This window comes from Tamandua tetradactyla, chromosome 20 (genome assembly GCF_023851605.1).
Source record: "Tamandua tetradactyla isolate mTamTet1 chromosome 20, mTamTet1.pri, whole genome shotgun sequence".
In the NCBI taxonomy this organism is placed as follows: Eukaryota; Metazoa; Chordata; class Mammalia; order Pilosa; family Myrmecophagidae; genus Tamandua; species Tamandua tetradactyla.
This window is the reverse complement of record NC_135346.1, coordinates 53,880,245-53,905,930: the sequence shown is the minus strand read 5'-3', so window position 1 is coordinate 53,905,930 and position 25,686 is coordinate 53,880,245.

Genomic DNA, 25,686 nt, shown 5'->3' with positions numbered 1-25,686 from the left:
TGTGAAGACAATTCATTAGTGGGTTTATAAGTAATATTGCCATATTGAAAGTGAACATGATTGAAAGGGGTTGTATAGAGCATGTATCCCACCGGTTAACCTACAAATATAAATAAGTTCTCGCATGAACTACTTCAAAGGTATGACTCTTGTACAAAGAGTCAACAATAAAGGAGTATAGAGGGAAAATTACTAGTGCATGTATGGCCTATATTTAACAGGAAGACATCACCAGCACCACAGAATACCAGTGGTAAATAATTGAGGGGGGGAGGGATAAGAGTTAAGGGGAGGTATGGATTTGATGAGAGTGTGTTTATCTGTTATTTTTCTCTTTGGAGCAATGTAAAGGGTCTAAAATTCAGAGTGTCAATGATTGTACAACTAAGTGAGGACAATGTGAGACATGGATTGTTGGCTTTGGACGTTATCCATGATGCCCAATGGACAGAGGTGGCTGAAGGACACATTGACTGAGAAGCAGAAAGGTGAACTGTGGTGCATACATAGGATAGAACATTGTGCGGCTACAGAAAGGAGTGAAGTCGTGAGGCATGCAACGAGGTGAATGAAGCTTGGGAACATTATGTGGTGCAAAATAAGCCAGAAACAAAAGAACAAATATTGTAGGGTCTCTTTTAGAAAATAACTGTGAGAAAGTTGGGGCCTAGATTGCAACCTCTTCTAGCAGTCACATTTAGCACAGAGCTGGGAATGTCATTTCTAGATTGTGAGATGCTGAGATGCTGTACTATGTGTGTATAACCTGCTATTTCCCTGGAACTTTGGCTACCTGGATGACACCTAAGACCCCGAGTGGCAGTTCTGCGGCTCTGAAAGTCAGCATTGCTCCATGCAGCAACTGTTAAAGAAACCAAAAAGAAATCAGCCTTCAATTACAGATAAGAATGAAGCCAAATGGTTCAGGACTAAGGTAAATCAGAACACAGGTAAGGAAGACATTGTCAGTATTTTGGAACTTCCCTTACTGTATAAGACCAAGGGAAGAGAGGTTTATTTTGTCCAAAACTTAAGTTTTCTGTAGTATATGATCTAAGTCAACCTTTCTGGTTGATTTAAATAACCCAAACACATAGAGCCCAGAATGAGAATGAGGGCTTGTAATTCTATTTAGTTTAATATAATACCTGGATATATCCAAGAGTCTGTTGGGCAGATAATTTAAAAGAATTGGCAAAGATCCTTGAGGGACTGGAGAAAAAATATGGAACTATTAAGCTTTCCCATGGGGGAAACCCCTTATATTCTCTCAAACACTAGGGACTCTCAAGTCAATAAGATAAGTCCCTGATCTTGAGGGATTTTTGCTCTCAGGAAACTTATTTCTGTAGCACAGAAGCTAAGCCTTCCTATAGTTATGCCTAAGAGTTACTTACAGAAAAGCTCTTTTGTTGCTCAGTTGTGGCCTCTCTCTCTAAGCCCAACTCTGCAAGGAAAATCATTATCCTCCCCACTACATGGAACATGATATCCAGGGGTGGAAGTCTCCCTGGCAATGTGGGATATGACTCCCAAGGATGAACCTGGCCAACAATGCCTTCCTGAACAAAAGAGGGAAAAGAAATGTAACAAAATAAGACGTCAGTGTCTGAGAGAGTTCAAAGAGAGTCGAGAGGCTATTCTGGAGGCTACTCTTATGCAAGCTTCAGTTAGATATTGCTAATTGCCATGGTTTGGTAAACCCCAAGCAACATCATTCCCATTAACCCTAAAGAACACTTAGGGCTCTATCTGGGATTCTACAAAAGTTTCGCACACTAAGGTTACTTTCCAGAAATCTACAATCTCCAGATCGGTCCTAGGCCAGATAAATCCTGAAATCCAGAGGGGCCAGCCTCCCGAGAACATCAGTTCATTCCATCCTCCTATCCCATACTGTCGACACAACATAAAAAAAGGTAGATGGACATATCCCAAATACCTCTAGAGATTGGGAGAAGGATCAAAGGAGAAGGTGGAATTATAATAGAGAAGGTAGGATTTAACAAATGAGTATGACTGCTGAATCATTGCATTGATATTTCTTTCAGTCTCCAGTATCTTGGAGCAGCTAGAAAGGAAAACCTGAAATTGTGGAACTGCAATCCATAACCAAATTCTGAAACCCATTCTATAACTAATTGTGATTGTGTGCTTTGAAATGTATTGCATACACACACACACATATATATGTTATAATTCACAATTAAAAATCATATATATCCCACTAAGAGTGTGGCCACAGCACCATGCACAGCGTCACTGAAATTGATTCTTCTGCTGTGGGGTTGCCATCCATTTGACAGGTTCATTTGTTTCTACTTGTATTCAATTTTAGGGTTGCTTTTCCCATCATTTCTATTTAATTTAATTCAGTTTCTTTTTATTAAGGAATTAATTTACAGCCCAAGAGTCAAAAACTGTAAAAAGATAACGACTCTTCTTTCCCTCCCTATCCTTTCTGCCCCACACACCTACTCCCTTAATTAATTATTTTCACTCTGTCTGGGTTATCCTTCCCATGTTCCATTTTTACAAAAAGGAAAGTATATAATGTATATTAATATTGATTGTGTGTATAATTTATATATATAAATATACATTATATAATATGTATACGAACATATATCTTCTTATTTCTTAAAAAATGATTGCACCCTGTAATGTATTTTGTTGCACTTTGGGTTTTTTTTTTCACCTAACAATACATCTTGGAAACTATTCCGTATCAGTTCATAGTAATCCTCCTCAAACTACTTTTTAAATGATTTTTTAATTATACAAGTATTGCCTGTCCTTATTTTTGTTTTTAAAAAGTCGAACATTTCATGGAAGGCTGAAGGCCTCTTTCACCACCTCTACCCATCTCTCTCCTGCAACACTCCCAGCGTTTGATGATTGTCCTTCCAGCCCTATATCTATGCATGCACATACCTGAGTTTGCATTGTAGAAAATTTCTTTACATAGATGCCGTTGCATTATAAATACTATCCTACAGAAAGTCTTCCTTTCCTCCACAACGGGCGGGTGTTTTAGTTTGCTAGCTGCCAGAATGCAACATACCAGAAATGGAATGGCTTTTAAAAAGGGGAATTCAATAAGTTGCTAATTTAAAGTTCTAAGGCCGAGAAAATGTCCCAATTAAAACAAGACTATAGAAATGTCCAATCAAAGGCATCCATCCAGGGAAAGATACCTTGGTTCAAGAAGGCCGATGAAGTTCAGGGTTTCTCAAGTGAGAAGGCACATGGCGAACACAGTCAGGGTTTCTCTCTCATGTGGAAGGGCACATGGCAAACACAGCGTCATCTGCTAGCTTTCTCAACTGCTTCTGGTTTCATGAAGCTCCCCGGGAGGCGTTTTCCTTCTTCATCTCCAAAAGTCACTGACTGGTGGGCTCTCTGCTTCTCGTGGCTATGTCGTTCTTCTCTGCTCTCTCTGAATCTCTAGCTTTCTCCAAAATGTTTCCTGTTTTATAGGATTCCAATAAAACAATCAAGACCCACCCAAATGGGTGGAGACACGCCTCCCCTAATCCATCTTAACAACCACTCTTGATTGGATTACATCTCGGGGGGGATGATCTAATTACATACAGTATTGAATAAGGATTATTCTGCTTTTGCAAAATGGGATTTTGATTAAAACATGGCTTTTCAAGGGGATTAAAACATGGGTTTTCAAGGGGACATACATCCTTTCAAACCAGCACAGTTTGCATCAGGAAGCACAGGATGCACCACATAGCATCCCCAACTTTCCCCACTGAGGAGCTCCTACACATCTGTGCTGGTTGAAACTATTGTGTACCCCAGAAAAGCCATGTTCTTTTCATCCTAATCCAATATTGTAGGATGGAAACTCTTGATTAGGTCGTTCCCACAGAGATGTGACACACTGAATTGTGGGTGTGACCTTTTGATTAGATGGAGATGTGACTCCTCCCATTCAAGGTGGATCTTGATTAGTTTGCTGGAGTCCTTTTAAGAGAGGGACATTTTGGAGAAAGCCCTCAAAATGACATTTGAAGATGCTTGGAGACAAACAAAAGCTCAGAGAGGAGGTCACTGGAACCAGGAGCTGGAAGTAACACAACCTGGGAGCAAAGGTCAGCAGACATCCACATATGCCTTCCCATGTGGCAGATAATGGCTTTTCTTTGGAGTCAAGGTATCTTTCTCTGGATGACTTGGTAAAACCTGTAAAATTGTAACTTAAATCCCCTTCTTAAAAACTAATCCAATATATCCCAGAGTAATTTGCATAGTGAAGAAAGATGTTTTTGCAAAGTCCCTTTGGGGAACTGGGGAAAAAGGAGGAAATATTCAACTTCCCCATTTGGAGAATGTCTGATATTCTCACAAGCAGTGGGAACAACCAAATCAATGGGCTAAGCCCTTAAGTTTGGGGTTTGCCCCTGTGAAAATTATTCCTGCAAAGGGCAGGCTAAGCCTACTTAAAATTAGGCCTAAAACTCACCCTTAGAGAATCTCTTTTGTTACTCAGATGTGGCCTCTCACTCTAAGCCAACTTGGCAGGTGAACTCACTGCCCTCCCGTCTACCTGGGACATGACTCCCAGGGGTGTAAATCTCCCTGCAACGTGGGACAGAAATCCTGGGATGAGTCGAGACCAAGCATCAAGGGACTGAGAAAGATCTGTTGACCAAAAGAGGGAAGAGAGAAATGAGACAAAATAAAGTTTCACTGGCTGAGAGATTTCAGAGCTGAGGGGTTATCCTGGAGGTAATTCATTTTTTTTTTTACATTTTTTTTATTAATTAAAAAAATTAACTAACACAACATTTAGAAATCATTCCATTCTACATATGCAATCAGTAATTCTTAATATCATCACATAGATGTATGATCATCATTTCTTAGTACATATGCATCGATTTAGAAAAAGAAATAGCAAGACAACAGAAAAAGAAATGAAATGATAATATAGAGAAAAAATAAAAATAAAAAATACAAAAATATATAAGAAAAAAACACTATAGCTCAGATGCAGCTTCATTCAGTGTTTTAACATAATTACATTACAATTAGGTAGTATTGTGCTGTCCATTTTTTTTTTTTTTTTAGAAATCATACCATTCTACATATGCAATCAGTAATTCTTAACATCATCACATAGATGCATGATCATCGTTTCTTAGTACATTTGCATTGGTTTAGAAGCACTAGCAATACAACCAAAAAAGATATAGAATGTTAATATAGAGAAAAAAATAAAAGTAATAATAGTAAGAACAAAACAAAACAAAAACCTATAGCTCGGATGCAGCTTCATTCAGTGTTTTAACATGATTACTTTACAATTAGGTATTATTGTGCTGTCCATTTTTGAGTTTTTGTATCTAGTCCTATTGCACAGTCTGTATCCCATCAGCTCCAATTACCCATTATCTTACCCTGTTTCTAACTCCTGCTGAACTCTGTTACCAATGACATATCCCAAGTTTATTCTCGAGTGTCGATTCACATCATTGGGACCATACAGTATTTGTCTTTTAGTTTTTGGCTAGACTCACTCAGCATAATGTTCTCTAGGTCCATCCATGCTATTACATGCTTCATAAGTTTATCCTGCCTTAAAGCTGCATAATATTCCATCGTATGTATATACCACAGTTTGTTTAGCCACTCGTCTGTTGATGGACATTTTGGCTGTTTCCATCTCTTTGCAATTGTAAATAACGCTGCTATAAACATTGGTGTGCAAATGTCCATTTGAGTTTTTGCTCTTAATTCCTTTGAGTAGATTCCCAGCAATGGTATTGCTGGGTCGTATGGCAATTCTATATTCAGCTTTTTGAGGAACCGCCAAACTGCCTTCCACAGTGGTTGCACCATTTGACATTCCCACCAACAGTGGATAAGTGTGCCTCTTTCACCGCATCCTCTCCAGCACTTGTCATTTTCTGTTTTGTTGATAATGGCCATTCTGGTGGGTGTGAGATGATATCTCATTGTGGTTTTGATTTGCATTTCTCTAATGGCCAGGGACATTGAGCATCTCTTCATGTGCCTTTTGGCCATTTGTATTTCCTCCTCTGAGAGGTGTCTATTCAAGTCTTTTTCCCATTTTGTAATTGGGTTGGCTGTCTTTTTGTTGTTGAGTTGGACAATCTCTTTATAAATTCTGGATACTAGACCTTTATCTGATATGTCATTTCCAAATATTGTCTCCCATTGTGTAGGCTGTCTTTCTACTTTCTTGATGAAGTTCTTTGATGCACAAAAGTGTTTAATTTTGAGGAGCTCCCATTTATTTATTTCCTTCTTCAGTGCTCTTGCTTTAGGTGTAAGGTCCATAAAACTGCCTCCAGCTAGCTGTTTTGTTTTTGCTTCATGGTAATATAATAGTTCAGCTGGTTGGTTTATACATTTTACAAGTAAATAAAATATGCCCATTAAAAAAAATCTGATCCATTTTGGATATATTGCATTCCAGCAGCATTAGCAAACTAAAACAACATCCTTTAAGGCCTGGCTGGACTGTCACCTCCTCCTACAGCACGGCTCAGCGTTGCAAAACTAAAGTGATCATTCCTACTACATCTGGGATCCTACTGCCAGTGGCTAATCCTTCACTGTAGACTTTATCCTGATATATTCCTTATAACAGAGAATAATAAATGTAACATCTTCTTGGTGTCTGATAGACACATCTAGTCCTTAGCACAATCCTGGGTGAGGATCGACGTTGCTGAGGACAGAGCCCATGTTTTCATTCATCATTCTTGCAACATTAACTATGAACCCACTATGTGCCAGGTCCTGGGCTGGGCACTGGGCATAGAGTAGAAAAAGACAGATGAGACCTGCTGTCACTTCTGGACTCAGAACGGGATAGTGTGGTGAACAGCACAAGCTCGGCAGCCAGGTGCCCAGGTTCAGATCCCATCTCTGCTGTTTACTAGATGTGGGTCCCTGTTGATCTTATCTGTATTTAAAATTTCAGTTAGTTTGTTCATTGTAGATTTTGTTGCATAGAGCTTTTAATATCACATTAATATATTCTTTATCTCAATTACTGAATTTTTTGGCACCCCTCTTAAACCTTGCATCTGAGAAGAGTTCCTCATTCTCCTCACCCCAGTCCCAGCCTGTTCTAGTTTGCTAGCTGCTGGAACGCAATATACCAGAAACAGAATGACTTTTAAAAAAGGGAATTTAATAAGTTGCTAGTTTACAGTTCTAAGGCTGAGAAAATGTCCTAATTAAAACAAGTCTATAGAAATGTCCAATCAAAGGCGTCCATCCAGGGAAAGATACCTTGGTTCAAGAAGGCCGATGAAGTTCAGGGTTTCTCTCTCAAGTGAGAAGGCACATGGCGAACACAGTCAGGGCTTCTCTCTCAGCTGGAAGGGCACATGGCGAACGAGGCATCATCTGCTAGCTTTTTCTCCTGGCTTCCTATTTCATGAAGCTTCCCGGGAGGTGTTTTCCTTCTTCATCTCCAAATGTTGCTGGCTGATGGACTCTGCTTCGTGGTGCTACATTCTCTGCTCTCTCTGAATCGCTTTCATTCTCCAAAATGTTTCCTCTTTTATAAGACTCCAGAAACTTCTCAAGATCCACCCAAATGGGTGGAGACATGTCATCATCTAAACCAGCTTAACAACGACTCTTGATTAAATCTCATCTCCAGGGAGATGATCTGATTACAGTTTCAAACATACAGTATTGAATAGAGATTGTTCTGCCTTTATGAAATGGGATTTTGATTAAAACATGGCTTTTCTACGGGAACATACATCCTTTCAAACCAGCACACTGCCCTATCTTAGGCAATTATTTACCTTCTGTGTATCTCAGTTTGCTCATCTATAAAATGGGAAGAAAAACAGCACCTCCCTCACACAGTTGTTGTGAGGATTAAATAAGCTAATAAATGTACAGAGCTTAGACCAGAGGCCAGAGCCCAACAGGTATCAAGTAAGTGTTTTGGTTTGCTAAAGCTGCTGGAATGCAATACACTCGAAATGGATGGGCTTTCATAAAGGAATTTATTCAGTTGCAAGTTTACAGTTCTAATAAATGTCCAAACTAAGGCATCCAGAGACAGAAACCTTGACTGTGAGGAGAAGTTCAATTGAATTCAGGATCCTCTGTTATCTGGGAAAGCACATGGAGACATCTGCTGACTTTGTCTTTCAGCTTCTGGCTTCAAACAGCTTCCCTGGGAGCATTTTCTTTCTGCATCTCCAAACATCTCTGTCTGTGTCGGCTCTGAGCTTTTTCCAAAATGGCTCCTTCTTAAAGGACTCTAGTAAGCAGATTAAGACCCACTTTGAATGGGCCGTCACATCTCCACGGTAACAACGTACTCAAAATGTCCCACCCTAAACAGTGGTCTGCCCCCATAAGACTGGATTAGGAAAAAGAACGTGGCTTTTCTGGGGGTACATAAGAGTTTCAAACCAGCACAGTAACATAAACTATTTGTGTTATTATCACCATGGTGTTGGACAAATGGTGGGCCCTGGTTAATGGTTGTTGAATAACAGGATATGCCAAGAGCTCCTGTGTGCTAGATATTTAATTTGGCATCTCTTACAATCTTCACATCAACCAAGGTTTTTCCATAGTTCTTTAGGAAATATAAGGCACCCTGTGGTTCTCTGTGCCCCCAAATTATTTGTTTCAAATAAAACCTTGTGGTTCTTTCATGAAGGTCAAAAAGTCTCACTCCATCCATTGCAGCATTATTGCAAAATTCCATTTATCTCTGTTCATGAACCAGTCTTATCTTTTCTTCTTGCAAGTCCTCCCTTGCTCCAACTCTTTTACCCAGACCTGGGGTGCAAATTGATCTCAATCACCTGTTATGGTCGTGTTCAGTGCTTTTTGTCCCCCTCCCCCCAATACACACACACACACACATTCAATCTACTAATTCATGAAGGAAATTTACAAAAATGTCCTTCCGCCATATGTTTTCTGTCAGGGCAAAAATCCAAGGAGTGCATTTCAGTTCTTCCTCCTTCATTACTTACAACCTTTTAACTCTCAGCCATCCATCCCCAGCTCTGCATTCAATTTATTTCAGCCCCTTCCTGTGCTGGCTGGCTTTTAAATGCAACTTTATTACTCCTCTTTCTCTAATTAGATTGTTCCTTTTCCTTTCGTACTCTGTAATATATGAATTCTTTGTTTTCCCATTTCATTTTCCATATTATTTCTACTTGCTTCCCATTCAGAATCTTGAGGTTCTTTTCCCAATTCTACTGTCTGGGCTCCTGGCCCGTTCGATTCAAAATGATAAATATCAGTCTCCATTTTTCTTTGGCACTTCCCGATTCCCCCAGTTCCATTTAATGCATCCATTTGTAAAGCCTCTGTTTTCCTGGATCACTTTTCCTTCTGATTCACTTCACAATGAGGGCTCATGGCCACAGCCAAAGTCATTTGTAGGTCCTGGCTCCACTCTAGATGGCTCTTCCTCCCTGGCCTTTATCCCCGGATCCCTCTGCACCTCTCAGTGCCTGTGGAAACCTCCAGTGGCTTGGTCTTAACTCTGCTGAGAAAAGCAGACAGCCCTGAGAGTGGCCAAGTGGAAACCAAGTTGCCCCTGGTCCCTGGGACACAAGGCAGCACTGCCAACAGCTTCTTAGTCACAATAAGAGCACAGCTATTGATTTCTTCCTGGGTCCAGGAGCTACTTAAGAGAATGGCTTTTGGTTTCTTCTTTTCGTTTAGTTTTCCATTTCTAAGTAGATTGGGTTTTTAATTTTAATTTAAACTTGTTTTATTCATGTCTTGATTTTACTGTACTGTGGTCAAAGGATATGGACAATACTCTTTCTGGACTTTGTTTTTAACTGTTCTTAGGGACTTGAGATAAGATCCATTTTGGTATATGGTCTGTGGGTACAAGAAAGAAGATGTACTCCCTGTTTGCAAATGTTTTATTCTGGATGCCAAAGCAAATGCCATGCAATGGGTTGGCTTCAATAATAGGAATTCATTGGCTCATGGTTGGGGGCTAGGAGAAGTGCAAAATCAAGGCATCATCAAAGCTATGCTTGTTCCCTGAAGAGCGTGGCATTCTGGGACTAGCTGCCGGAGATCCTCGGTCCTTGGCTTTTTGGTGATATGTTGGCATCTCGTCCTTTCTCTTCCAGGTTCCATTGACTTCCAGCTTCTGGCATCTCCCTGTGGCTTTCTCTCTGTGCGTCTGAATTTCATTCTGCTTATAAAAGACTCTAGGAACAAGACTAAGACCCATTCTGATTCGGTTGGACCACACCTTAACTGAAATAACCTCATAGGTCTCATTTACAATGGGGTCACACACCCACATGAGTGGATTAGAGTTAAGAACATGATTTTCTGGGGTACATAACTCCAGGCAACCACAGCAAGGTACAAAGTTTAGTGTGTGTCTGTTAACTCCCTCTTATAATTCTATAAGTAATGGTAATAAAAGCTGCCATCCATTGAGGGCTTATCATGTGCCAGGCTGTGCTAAGCCCTTTCAATGAATTTTCTCATTTGATCTCCCAGGATGCTGCAAGAAACATCTATTGTATTCCTCATTCTACGGATAAGGAAATTGAGGCTCATAGAGGTTCCATAGCTTCTCTAAGACCACACCAGAGGCATGGTGCTGGTATTCAAAGCTGATCCCTAAACTCAGGGCTAGTTGATGATTAAAATCCTTCATATCAGGGGCTCAGGAAATTCATGGAGCTCCTGGAATACAATGAGCCCCCTAGTTATATGCATAATATTGCATGTGCAGATGTGCAGTTTTCTGGGCAAGTGTTCAGAGTGCTAATTAAATTCACAGAGGAATCTCTGTCCTTAAACAGCTCAAAAACCACTGTTGCATATCCATATTTATTTATTATTAGTAATAGTAGTATTTTGCATGGGCAGGCACCAGGAATTGAACCTGGCAGGCTAGAACTCAGCCTGCTGAGCCACCGGGGCCCACCCTAGTTTTGATTATTCAAACTAACGAAGAATGAGATGAGTGTTTTAACAGCCTTTTCGGGTTCTTTCTACTGTGCTTTGTAAATTTCACTGCATTATTTTTCAGCATATAGAGATCTATGGCTCGTACCATCAATGCTAATTGTGCTTCTTTTTCAACATAAAATAATTCAATGGAACTAAATAAATTGTGAAATCTTGGTTTCCCCCTTGCTGACCATGTTATCTTGGATCACATTTTCCCTTCTCTAAAACTTGGTTCTATAAAACAGCCGCCTCTCCCTCCCCACCCCATTCCTACCATTAGCAGTTGGCAGAAACTCTCTCAAGCTGGGGATGCCAGAAATACATTTTTACATACTTTGTTAGGGTTCTGTAGAGAAATAGAGCCAATAGGAGATATCTGTAAATGTGAGATTTTATAAAAGTATTGCACACAGCTGTGGGAATGCAAGAATCAAAACTCGGTAGGGCAGGTCACAAGCTGGCAACAACGATGAAAGTCGTCGATGAACTCCACCAGAGAGGTGTGATGGCTGAAGAAGAGGTGAAAATTCTAACCCTCACCCTAACCTTAACCCCAACCCTAAAATTCTCTCTTCTTCCTCAAAATTCTTCAACTGATTGGATTAAATTGAGCTGATTGTACGCTCTCATTGTGGACTGCAGATGTAATCGGCTACAGGGATAATCCAATCAATTGAAAGCTTTGAGAGAGGAAGAGAGACTCTTTTGCTGCTTCTTCAGTCAGCAAGCCTCTCCTGTGGAGTTCGTCCAGGCCCTTCATCGGAGCTGCCAGCTTCTCAGCCTAGCCCTAGGGATTTTGGACTCTTCCATTCCCACGGTTGTGTGAGATATCTTTAAAAATCTCTTATTTACAGATCACTCCTGTTGGTTCTGTTTCTCTAGAGAATGCTTACTAACACAAAAACCATTAAATGTCTTTGCAGTAACAGTTAGGCCAGTGCTTGCTTGACCAGACGACTGGGCACCATCGCCTGGTCAAGTTCACATCAGAACCTAGCAAGCACAATCCACCCCTTGCCAACTTGGCAGCTACACACATCATCTTAAACTACACTTAAATTCAAATAGAACACATACGTATATATCTTACCTAACAATACTCAACTATTCTGTGTATAACCGGCAACACACTAAATCTCTCCAGAATAGGGTGCAAGTCCTTGGGTAACATTCACTCTTAAAACGTGATATCCCATAACTTAAATACTATAATATGAACTCTACAATTTATGTCATACAATAACAAGAATATAAAATATTTGCTTTATGTACAAATGGAAACATACTCATAACAAAACAGGGAGGAAATATTCATACCATCACAGTCCTCATTTCTGTAACTGGTCATGTGATTTTAGTTCATGTAACCACTGGTGTTCCTGCCTGGATTGGGTTGTTGCAGTTTTCCATTGACTTCAATCACAAGGCATGGCGGACTAAAGGACACCCTAGGAGATCTCCTGCATTCCAGTAAAACTTTTCTTTACCTTCATTGGGTAGTTGTGTCCTATTTTCCCTTGATAGTCAGGATCAATCACCCCAGCCAGTACAGTAATCCCCTTCCCTGCCTGTTGGTTCAGAGGCACGAGAAGCCCAAAGTGGCCAGGTGGCAGTCTTAACTTCCAGTTCAGTAGAATCTCTGTTGTGTCTCCTGGTAGGGGCACTCCTCCTTTTGGAACTATGACCTGTAAACCTATAGAGCTTAAAATTGCAGGGACAGGAGGCAAACATTTTTCTAGTGGCTCACTAGGGGTGATAGTGAGTTGTGCCACTCCCGTTTCCATGATTCCTAGACCCACGAGTCCTGGCTATGGGAGAAACAGTACCCATAGAGTAGACACTGACTTAGAACACACAGTCTCCTGGGGAACACTGTCCCAGTCCTGCAAGGGACTGTGCTACCTAGCTGGCACCATAATTGAATCTTCAAAAGCCATTCCATGCCTTTATGATTCCACAAAGTTTCCATCTACTAGAGTAACTTTCCAGAAACCTATGAACTCCAGATGGGTCCCTAGACCTGATAAGTCCTGAAATGCAGAGGGGCCAGCCTCTCCAGAGCATCAGCTAGCTCCATCCCCCTATCCCATACTACCAGCAGCCCCTTCCAACATGAAAAAGTCAGAATGGGCACAGGTCAAATACCTCTGCAGAGTAAGAGGAAGATCAAAGGTGATGGTGGAATTATACAGAGAAGGTAGGGTTTAACAAATAAGTATGAGTGCTATATCATTATATTGATAGTCTCCAGTACCTTAGAGCAGCTAGAAATAAAAACCTAAAATCATGGAATTGTAACCCACACCAAACTCTGAAATCTATTCTACAATGAATTGACACAATGTACTTTGAAATTTATTGGGTTTTTTGTATATATGTTATTTTTCACAAAAAAAGAAGGAGAAGTATAACAGAAAAGATATGATTTAACAAATGAGTATGACTACTAAATGATTATATTGATATTTCTTCAGTGTATTGGAGCAGCTAGAAGAAAAAACAAAAAACTGTGGAACTGTAACCCATATCGGACTTTAAAATCTGTTCTATAGCTACTTGTTAAAATGTACTTGGAAATTTATTGCTTTTTATATATGTGTTATATCTCACAATTTAAAAAAAAAACCTTTTTTTAAAAAAGGCCATTCTACCATTCTTTCCAGCTGCCTCTGGGTGATGAGAAATGTGGTAAGACCAGAGAATTCCATGAGCATGTGCCCATTCCCACACTTCATTTGTTGTGAAGTGGGTTCCCCAATCAGAAGCAAAGCTGAATGGAATACCATGATGGTGGATAAAGCATTCCATAAGTGCAAGGATGGTAGTTTTGGTGGAAGCCTTGCCTGTAGGGAAATCAAACCCATATTCAAGGTGTCTATTCCAGTTAGAACAGAAGACTACACCTTCCATGATGGAAATGGTCCAATGTAATCCACCTCCCACCAAGCAGCAGGCTGATCACCTCGGGGAATGGTGCCATATTGAGGACTGAGTGTGGATCTCTGCTGCTGGCATATTGGGCACTCAGCAGTGGCTGTAGCCAGCTCAGCCTTGGTGAGTGGAAGTCCGTGTTGCTGAACCCATGCATAACCTCCATCCCTACCACCATGACCACTTTGTTCATGAGCCCAGTGGGCAATGACAGGAGTAGCTGGGAAACTTAGGCAACTTAGGTCTCATGATAACTTAGTGGCCCATGGCTAAGTGTTCAGTCTCTACTAAGGCCCAGTAGCAGGCCAAAAGATGTTTCTCAAAAACAGAGTAGTTATCTTCAGAGGATGATAAGGCTTTACTCCAAAATCCTAAGGGCCTGCATTGTGATTTTCCCATAGGGTCCTGACGGAGTCTCCAGACAACATCCCTATTTGCCACTGACACTTCTAGCACTATTGGATCTGCTGGCTCATATTGCCCAAGTGGCATAGCAGCTTACACAGCAGCCTGGACCTGTTGTAGAACCTCCTCTTCTTCCAGTCCCCACTCAAAACTAGAATTTTCTGGTCACTTGATAAGTGGGCTGAAGTAACACACCCAAATGAGGAATATGTTGTCTCCAAAATTTACAAAGGACAACTAGGCATTGTACCATTTTTTGGTTGTAGGAGGGTCCAGATGCAACAACTTATCCTTCACTTTAGAAGGAATATCTCAACATGCCCCATACCACTGGACACCTAGAAATTTCACTGAGGTGGAAGGCTTCTGTATTTTTGTTGGATTTATCTCCCATCCTCTGACATGCAAATGCCTTACCAATAAGTCTGGAGTAGTTGCTACTTTTTGCTCATTAGGTCCAGTTAGCCTGATATCATCAATATAATGGGCCAGTGTGATGTATTCTGGGAGGGAGAAATTATCAAGATCCCTGCAGACAAGATTGTGACATAGGGCTGGAGAGTTGGTATACCTCTGAGGCAGGAGAGTGAAGGTATATTGCTGGCCTTTTCAGCTGAAAGCAAACTGTTTCTAGTGGTCCTTACTAACAGCTATTGAGAAAAAAGCATTTGCCAAATCAATACCTGCATACTAGGTGCCAGGGAATGTGTTGATTTGCTTAAGTAATGATACCATATCTGTAACAGCAGTTGCAATTGGAGTCACCACCTGGTTAAGTTTACAATAATCCAGGCACCCACCAAGACCCATCTGTTTTCTGCACAGGCCAAATAGGAGTGTTGGATGGGGATACGGTGGGAATCACCACCTCTGCATCCTTCAAGTCCTTAAGAGTGGCAGTAATCTCTGCAATCCTTCCAAGAATCTGGCATTATTTCTGATTTATTATTTTGCTAGGTAGTAGCAGTTCTAGTGGTTTCTGGCCTTTTCTACCATAATAGCCTTCACTCCAGAGTCAGGGAACCAATGTAGAGATTCTGCCAGTTGCTGAGTATGTTGATCCCAATTATGCATTCTGGAACTGGGGAAATAACCACAGAATGAATATGAGAACCCATTGGACCCACTGTGAGATGGACCTGAGCTAAAACTCGATTGATTACCTGACCTGTACTCTAACTGGTGAACCAGAGTAATGTTTTTATTTTGTTTTGTTTTTTAATTTAATTTATTTTGTATTATCAAACCAAAGCATACAAACATAAGCATTCTTAACATGCGAACATTTCATGTATGGTGTACAGTCAATGGCTCACAATATTGTCATATAGTAGTATATTCATCACCATGATAATTTTTTAGTACAGTTGCATCGCTCCAGAAAAAGAAATAAAAAGAAAAAAAATCACACATACCATACCCCTTACCCCTCCCTCTCATTGACCAGAGTGATGCTTTGAGTCTCCTGGAATTAGTGTCACTTCTGAGCCAGTGTCTAATAATCCCCAAACATATCTGCTCATTTCCTTTTCCCCAAAGCACAGTTACCCTGTAAGAGGCCATCGGTCTCCTTAGGGAAGGCTAGGAGGAAGACTAACAATGTAAACTTTGGGCAGTGTAACAGGGTCCTTCCCCCAAAATACCCGACCCAACCTTCATTTGAGGGGCTTTAGGTCTGTGAACCATCTCAAGACAGGGATTGATTAACCAGGCCCGAGTTTTCTCTTTCTGACATTCCCTCTTCAAGCCTTTGGATCCCCTCATCTACATTATGCCAGGGCAGTTCTGGCATTTCAACCTCAGGTAATGTTGGCCAGCTTTTGATCCATGTTTCAGGCAACCACCCAAACAAACTGTTAGACCCCTTTCTAATCCCTCAAGCCTCAACACTGAATGCAGAATGTCTGCTTAGTGGCCCCATATCATTAAATTCTGCCTAATCCAACTTTATATTCCTTCCACCATTATCCCACACTCTTAATAGTTATTCCCACACTTACCCCCCTAATTTCTGTCTGTATAGATTGGAAAACTCATGCAGTTCTTTTGAAGTATAGCGTACCTCCTCATGGGTCACCTCTAGTTACAGGTCTTGAAGAAAAGATGGTGGTGGGGGTGGGTCATGAAAAGATACAGAAGTGTCTTTCAGGCCAGTTACCTCAGGGCATTCCGTTGAGTTTATCTGGTGAAACAGGATTAGTCACTCCAGACAGAAGAGTGTGAGGGCTGTTTCCCCAGGGGATGTGATTACAGGTTTAGCAGGCACTGAAGGGCCAATATTTTAGGTGGAAGTTGGATTGAAGACTCCTTAGGGCAGACTGGAGGCCAGGAAGCTGCTTCCTCTAGGCAGGCTGGGGGTCAGGAAGCTGTTTCCTCAGAGCAGACCATTACAGATCTATCTAGCAAAGACTCAGAATCCAGGGTTTCTTTGTCCCCACTGCCATCATCATCAACTCATGTCCCCATCCCATGTTTCAGGATCCCATTCTTTTCCTGTCAAAGCCCTTACTTTAAACGCAGACGCCCTGCAAATTTAAGAGTTTAGTTTACATTGTAAATCTGCTCTTTGCACAATGGGTTTGGTTTTCTGAGATCTCAAGTCTGTGACTACAGAAAACAGGATTATCTTTCAGAATACACACAGAAACTTTTTTGTCTTATAGAAACTTTTACGTCGTCATACAGCAGGTAAGTTGCAAGTTTGAAGCCTTCAGCCCATCCCTTTCTCTCGTAACTGTATACAGTGTATCTAAGAACAACCAGCCAACATCACTATACCTCTTAACTCCACAAAACTCTCTTAAAGTGTCAAACCACTGCCACCCGGAGCCTTGCCTCATATAAGAGCATGATTAGGAGAATCAAATGGTGATACTTTGTGCATCTGTATTGCCAACTCACATCATGGACTGTCAGTGTCATCTTGATTATTGAAAATAGAGCCATTAGTGTCTTTGAATCTAATCAGAGTAGAAAACCAATTGTAAAAAATAATTTTTAAGATTCAGTTTCGTAAAGAACCATTCCTGGTACCAAGCTGTATGAGTCAGGGCTCTCTAGAGAAAAAGACCCAACTGGAGATATTTGTAAATATGAGATGTATAAAAGTGTCTCATGCAACCGTGGGGGTGCATGAGTCCAAAATCCATAGAGCAAGCCACAGGCAGGCAATCCCTTGTGAAGGCTCAACTATATGGCTTTTACACTGTGACTGTGTGAATTGTGAAAACCTTACCTCTGACACTCTCTTTAACCAATGTATGTGCAGATGACCAAAAAAATAAGGACAAATAAATAAATAAATAATAGGGAAGATGGGGGCTATGGGATGTTTTGGGTATTCATTTTTATTTTTATTTTGTTATTATACATTTTTTGGAGTAACGAAAATGTTCAAAAATTGATGGTGGTAATTGATGCACAACCATACGGTAATACTGTGAACCACTGATTGTACACTCTGGATGATTATGAGTATGTGAATGTATCTCAATTAAATTGCATTTAAAAAAAAAAGAACATGGCCTTTTCTGGGGTCCAAAACATCTTCAAACCAGCAAATAGAGGTTGTGGGGGAGGATGCACAAGACCTGTCCATTGCCACCGTCTCCTTTCAAGGAGATCCTTTCAAGGAATCCAGGCGTGACAGAGCTGGGTTCTCTGGCTCCAGGTGTTTAGCCTGTGCTGTGGGCTCATCTGAAATCTCAACTTGGAGAGGATTCATGTCCAAGTTCACTCACGGGATGGTTGATAGTATTCAGTTACTCACAGGTTTGTGGACTGAGCACCTCAGGCCACCACAGCTGTTGGCCAGAGACCTCCCTCAGCCCTAACCCTGTAGACCTCCACGGGACAGCCAGCAACAAGGCACCTGGTTTCATCAGAATAAGCAAGCAAGAGAGCAAGACCGGTCTTTTTGTAACCTAATCTCAGAAATTACATTTGCCTTTACTTTCCTTCATTACCTAGAATGGCCTCAACAAATACCACAATCTACCTTAAAGGGTTTCTGTGAAGATTAAAGGTAAAATCAATAAAGGATTTAGCAATCCACTTGGTTCATAGAAATTGCTTAATAAAAAATGGCTGTCATTTGCAGGAGAAGGTGGGAGGAGGGAGGGGAGTCAGTCAGAGAGCTCAAGCAAGTTTATTTCAGGGAAGAAAAAAAGTATTTCTTATCCAACATCTAAAACCTAACACTCTCTAGCAGTAGCCTGACTAAGAGAGCATTTACTGCTAGTGCTTCCAAAATAAGTAATAATAACAACAACAATAAAACCAGCAATATTTTCCTTCCTTCAAGAAAACTCTGGCTTCTTTTTCTCCTCTTGCCCCTTACTTGAATGCCTACCATTTACTATATACTTTATATATCTCTTCTCAAATTGTCTCAAGACCCCAACAAATGAAATAATCATTTGAGAGTTTAAACGGGTACAAAATGAAAATAATCTTGTTCTAGAACTTTCACTTTCAGGAAGTTGGAGTCGATATTCCCTGTTCCTCCCTCGACGCACCCCCACCCCCGGCCCCCCGGACATTATATATAAAACAAACAGGAAGACTCGGAAAACTGGGGAGAAGATCAGCCAGCCGGGGGTCTCAGGCTCCAGCAGTGAGGTCCCACAGTTTCCATTTTGCTTCACATCTCCCAGACTGGCTCTTTTGTTTGTTTGCTTTTTGTTTTGTTTACAACTGCTTTATTTGTAATAGCTCCAAACTGGAAACAATCAGGATGCCTCTCAGTAGGTGAAGGGATGAACACACTGCAATACACGCAGTCTGTAGAATATTACTCAGCAATAAAAAAGAACGAACTATACAACAACTTGGATGGATCTCAAGATCATTATGCTATGTGGGGGGAAAAAAGGCCACACACTGTATTACTCCATTTATATAACATAATAACATACATGACAAATTAGAGGGTTAGGGGTTAAGGATGGTGGGGGAGAGGGGCTGGGTGTGACCCTAAAGAACTAACAGGGGGAAGGTCTTTATGGTGATGGACAAGTTCTAAATGCTGAATGTAGTGGTGGTTATAGGGATGTATACATGTGAAAAGGTTAACCAGAACTATACACATTAGCAAAGCCAATTTCCTGGTTTTGATTTTGTGCTCTAGTTACATAAGATGTAACCATTGGAGGAAACTGGCAGAAGGGGTAACAAGGAACTTTTGTGTCCAATCTTTGCCACTTCTTGTGAAGCTATAATTATTTCAGAATAAAAAAGTTTAAAAAAGGCTGTAACTAATTTAAATATATCAAATATAAAAAGCCATGAATTCCTAATGATACATATCTTACATCAGAACATGTTTCTTCAAAAAATTGATAATAAAGAGAAAGGACCAAGCATGGCCCTGCCTTTTCTGTGTTCACTTTATCTTCGGGCAGCCACATCATTGACCAGACTGGCCCTTGGAGAAGCCAGCAACCTGGAAGTGACCATAGATTCTGACCGAAAAATCTCCAGGAGTTGTCTGCTCCCTCTCATTCTCCACGTCTTGCTTGGCAAGAGGAAACTTGTAGACAATAACTGCTCTACTACACTTAAAACACACAGTAAAACCTGGGGCCCCACCCATACCAGCAAAGGGCCTAGGTCCCCCGTCCCCCACCAATACCACTGGAGGGGTCAGAGAGGCCAAGTAGGAAGCCGGGACCTTCGGCCACGCGGGGCGAGAACGAGGCCCCCCTCCGTGGCGTCAGAGGGGGCCGTGTGGGAAACCTGGTCGCCCTCCCGCCCGACGGTTACCAGGTGCCCTTCCATGTCGCAGGTGGTGTCAGTGGAGAAGACATAGGAGTCAGGACTTCCGTCACCGTTCAGTGATAACAAGGCCACCTTCTAATTTGCTCTCCAGTTTCCTTATTTATGATGTTGTATTTCTTGTGGCCTGTCTTCCCTGCTACAATGTAAGCACCTCAAGAGCAAGTGTCTTTACCTGCTGGTTCACTACTGTGCCCCTGGCACCTAGGACCTGGCATATAGAACGTGTTCTATAAGCACTAATTGCACTTGGGGATACATAACTGGGCTCTCAGGGTCACCTGCACTCTTGTGTCATGCTCAAATATACTTTATCTGGGTAGGGAAGGCTGAACTCTAACCTTTATATCCAATGGAACAACTTTATAGGGCAACCCAGCCTGAGAAGAGAGCAGAAAGCACTGGGAAATTAAGCCATAATTGTGGGTCCTTGAGGTGAGCCCTGGTGGCCACAACAGGCTGCCATCTCGTGGCTGCATCAGGAACTGCATGCAGACTGACTTGGGGTGACTGCCAGGGGTGGGTGACCTCCACCTTTTAAAACCCTTGGTCTTCCTGGTAAAGATCAGCTCAGAGTCCTATAACATAGAATATAGGGCACCTAGAGACACACAGATGCTAGAGATGGGAGGAACGGTTATCTAACGAAGTCGAACTTAAATATATGGAAATGGATAGAAGTGATGGAAGTTCATTAGTGGGACTATAAGCAATAACGCCATATTGAAGGTGACCATGATTGAAAGGGGTTGTATAGACTCATCTGTCCCACCGATTAACACTACAAATATAAATAAGTTCGTGCATGAACTACTTCAAAGGTATGAATCTTGTACACAGAGTGTATAATTTTGGAGTATAGGTGGGAAAACGCTATGGCATGCTGTGGACTGTGTTTAACAGGAAGACATCAACAGTACCACAGGAATACCAGGGATAAATAACTGGGGGGGGGGGGGCAGGTATGAGAGTTTTGGATTTTCTCCTTGGTGAGGGTGTGTTTATTATTTTTCTCTTTGGAGCAATGGAAATTGTCTAAAATTGGGGAGAATGATGATAACTGTACAACTAAGTGAGGATACTGTGAGACACGGGTTGTTTATTTTGGACATCATCCATCATGCCCAATGGATGGAGGTGGCCGAAGGGTGCAATGACTGAGAAGCAGAAAGGTGACCTGTGGTATTTACATACAATGGAATATGGTGTGGCTACAGAAAGGAACAAAGTTGTGAGGCCTGCAACAAAGTGAAAGAAACTTGAGTACATTATGTTGTGCAAAATAAGCCAGAAACAAAAGGACAAATATTGTATGGTCTCTTTTAGAAAACACTTATAAGAAAAATGGGGCCTAGATTCTAAGCTTTTATAGCAGTAACATTTAGTCCTGAGCTTTAAGTGTAACTTGTAGATTCTGAGATGCCGCGCTATGTGTGTGTCACCTGGTATTTCCCTGGAACTTTGAGTACCTGTGTGATAACTAAGACTCAGAGGTGGAGTTCTGCAAGTCTGAAAGTCACCATTGCTACACACAACAACTGTTAAAGAAACTAAAAAAGAGATCAGGCTTCAGTTAGAGATAAGAATGAAGCTGATGCCATTGGGACTAAGGTAAATGAGAATACAAGATAAAGGATGACATTGTCAGTATTTTAGAACTTCACTCTCTGTCTGAGACCAAAGGAAGAGAGGTTTATTTTGTCCAAATTAAATTTTCTGTAGCACATCATCTATTTCAACCTGTCTGGATGGTTGATTTAAACAATCCCAGAATAGGAATGAGGGCCTGTATTTCTGTTTAGCTTAATAGAATGCCTGGATACATCTCAGAGTATGTTGGGCAGATAATTAAAGAGTATTGGCAATGTTCCTTGAGGGACTGGAGAAAAAATATGGAACCACCTGGGAGATTCCTGATACTGTCTCAAACACTAGGGACTCTCAACTCATAGGCCAAGCCCTTGATCTTGAGGCTTGTTCTTATAAAGCTTATTTCTATAGCAGAGAAGCTAAGCCTACCTATAGTTATGCCTAAGAGTTATTTCCAGAAAACCTCTTTTGTTGCTCAGATGTGGCCTCTCTCTCTAAGCCCAACTCTGCAAGTGACCCTCTCCCTACATGGTACATGACATTCAGGGGTGAAAGTCTCCTGGCAACATGGGACATGCCTCCCAGGGGTGAGCCTGGTCCTGGCACCATGGGATTGACATCTTCCTGAACAAAAGGGGGAAAATAAATGCAATAAAATAAGATATCAGAGGCTAAAAGAGTGCAAACAGAGTTGAGAAGCTATTCTGAAGGCTATTCTTATGCAAACTTCAGCTAGATATTGATAATTGCCACTGTTTGCCAAACCCAACCAACACCATTCTTTTTAACCCTAAAGAAAACCCAGGACTCTATCTGAGATCCTACAAAAGTTCACATGCTAAGTTTAGTTTTTGGAAACCTGCAACCTCCAGATGTTTCCTAGGCCAGATAAGTCCTGGAACTCAGAAGTGCCCAATCTCTCTAAGAACACCATCCAGGCCTTTCCCCTATTCCATATTGTCAACACCCCTTTCAACATGAAAAAAGTTAGAACAGGCATAGCTCAAACATCCCTAAAGATTGGGAGAAAGATCAAAGGAGAAGGAGAAGTTATAACAGAGAAGTTAGGATTTAACAAATGAGTATGACTGCTGATTTTAGTCTCCAGTGTCTTGGAGAAACTAGAAGGAAAAACCTGAAATTGTGGAACTGTAACCCATACCAACTCTGAAATCTGTTCTATAACTACTTGTTGCAGTGTGCCTTTAAATTTATTGCTTTTTGTATATGTTATTTTTCACAATAAAAAAATGTTAAAATGAAAGAAAAGAAACCTTGGTCTTCCTGCAAGTCTCTCCAAGCTTCTGCGTACAAGATTGGACCTGAAATGAAACCCAGACCTTTTTTGTTATCAAAATGATCTCTCGCACACTCTGCATATCCATTCATTCCATCTCTTAATTCATTCAACAAATATTTGCTGCACAGTTACCAGGGCTCAGCTACTCTGGGGAAAAAGAGTCCCTGCCCTTCTTTGGAAAAGACAGCCATTCATTATTTCCACAGTTATATATAAAGAGTCTGCTGGCACTGTGCTGGCATCAGGAGTTAATACCTCATGAGACATATTGGATTCTGCCTTCATGGAGCTGATGTTCTAGTGGAAAGATAAACAAGGAAAGGATACCAATGGCGATAAGAGCTGTGAAGGAAATCCACACAGGAGAGTGATAAGGGTAGGTTCTTATCACTCCCTATCAGCTACCTCCCGTAGAGTAGACAGGGAAGACTGTCAAGTGAAATGATGTCTCTTTGAGCCAAAGCCTGAAAGATGAGAATAGGCCAGTAGAGGGAAAAGCCTTCCAGGAAGAGGGAACAGCATATGCAAAGTCATGATGTTGTAGGAATGACCGAAAGGCCTGAGTGGTTGGACGGTAGTGCGTCATGAGGAGGGGTACGAGATAAGGTCAAGAGGTCAGCAGAGGCCAGCTCATGCTAGGCTTTGGGGACTTTGCTTTTATCCTAAGTGCAATGGGAAGTCACCAGAGCATTTTAAACAAAGGTGATGTGGGGGTGGGAGCCATATTATCTGACTTGCAGTTTCTAAAGCCCCCCTCCAGCTGGGGACTGTGAATGGCTTGGAGGGGTACTTAATGCAAACATTAGGACACCAGTCCTGCCCTCAAGGGGCCTCTTGCTTTAAAGGAAGGATCATGGTGAGCAGGTAGACGGATCTGAGTGCAAATCCCAGCTTCAGCACTTTCCAGTGCTAGGACTCTGGATAACATCTCTGAGCTTTGATCTTCTCACTTGGGAATGGGGAAAAATGATATTTGCATTGCAGATTTATTGGGTGAATTAGAGAGGTAAATGGATATGAACTGGCAGGTACTATCCATAGCATCACAACACACACACATCCCTTTACAAAATAGGGGAGAGACAGACATTTGCAAAATTTATAGACACGAAGTAGGCGCGGATGAAGGAATACTGAAGGCAACAGCCACGGAGGCCTTGAATGCCAACCTAAAGCACATGAACTTCATCTGTGGGCCATAGGAGCCAGGGAGGGTTTTTGAACAGAAGAGGATCATAAACAGAGCTTTCTTTTAGGAAGATAAACTTGGCAGCTAGGAAAGAGGGAGAATATGGAAGGAAAGAAGCTGAGGTCTCTTTCTCTCTGCCCCTGGAGAGGTAAAATTGCTTGTTCCCCTCCCCTCATCCCTCTGCCTGGCATCCTGGGCACCTGGAATTCTGCTTTCAGGCATGCATTCTTTTTTCTTTTCTTTCTTTCTTTCTTTTTTTTTTTTTTTTTTGCATGGACAGGCACTGGGAATTAAACCAGGGTCTCTGGCATGGCAGGCGAGAATTCTGCCACTGAGCCATCGTGGCCTGCCCCAGGCATGCATTCTTTTAGCTCTTACATGATTTACCCCTTGCAGGACCGCCAGTACCCGGCTACTTCACATTCGCCGGCCTAGCCGTATTAATTATGAGCATCCTTGATGCCAACCAATCAGATCGAGTCTCTGAGGGAACAAATTTCTTTCCAAGTATCCAGGCTTTGTTCTGGAAAGAAGTCTGATTCCTCCTCAGAGGTAGTTGATGGAAAGAGGCCAAAAAGTTGCAGGCCTCAGCTTCCCAGGCTTGACTGTCTGTCCTGGGGACATGGGGCTTGGGAGAAGGACAGCCTGTCTGCCAGGAACATACTGGAAATCACAGAAAGACCAGAACTTAATTCACATTGCTGGCCTAACACCCCTCAAATGTGTAGGCCTCCTCCTAAAAAAACCTGCCATATGGGATTCTGTGGTCCATTTGCTCAGGAATTGTATGTCAAGGATTTACTATGATATGTAGATATTAAGCTTGCAAAATGCTTTTCTAAAACAGGAAATTTAGCAGAATAAAGTCAGTGGAGGTAGCGGATAACCTTTTACTCCACCCTCTCCCCTCCATACCTCCATAAGGGGAAATGCCAGTCCCCAGAGGCCAGTGTGGGGTTAGTAAAACTTGATGGGACGAGCCTCTGGTGAATGGGTCAGGGTAAACGGAAGCCCAGTCCTGGAACCTTGGTTGATGCTGCCAGGACTCAGTTTAGAGTTAAGGAGATGGAAATGTGGCCATTCGCCGCCCCCCCCCCCCCCCACCACCACCACTACCACCCGGCATTTCCCTGGGGCCTTTCTACACTGACCGCAGCTGGGGGCTGGAAGATTTGAGAGAAATATGACCCTTTCTGGCTTCTCAGGAATTTGGAGTCTGCTGAAAGCATTAGATATGGAAGGTGATTACAGAGCAGAATGATGAGGGCAACAGGGCACAGTGGGAGCTAAGGGAGGGGATGATTCATCCCTGGGAGCCTGGGCTTTCTGGAGGAAGTGACGTCCAAGTTGGGTTTTGAAGGTTGAATAAGAGGTTGCCGGCAGACAAGATGGGGAAAGGAACAGCTTACACCCAGTCACAAATGCAGGAAATAAGAGAATATATTTTCTTCTGGAGATGATAACTCATTTCCATTGTTGGGACCCAAATAAAAGGGAGGAAACGTCTGGGACATGGGCC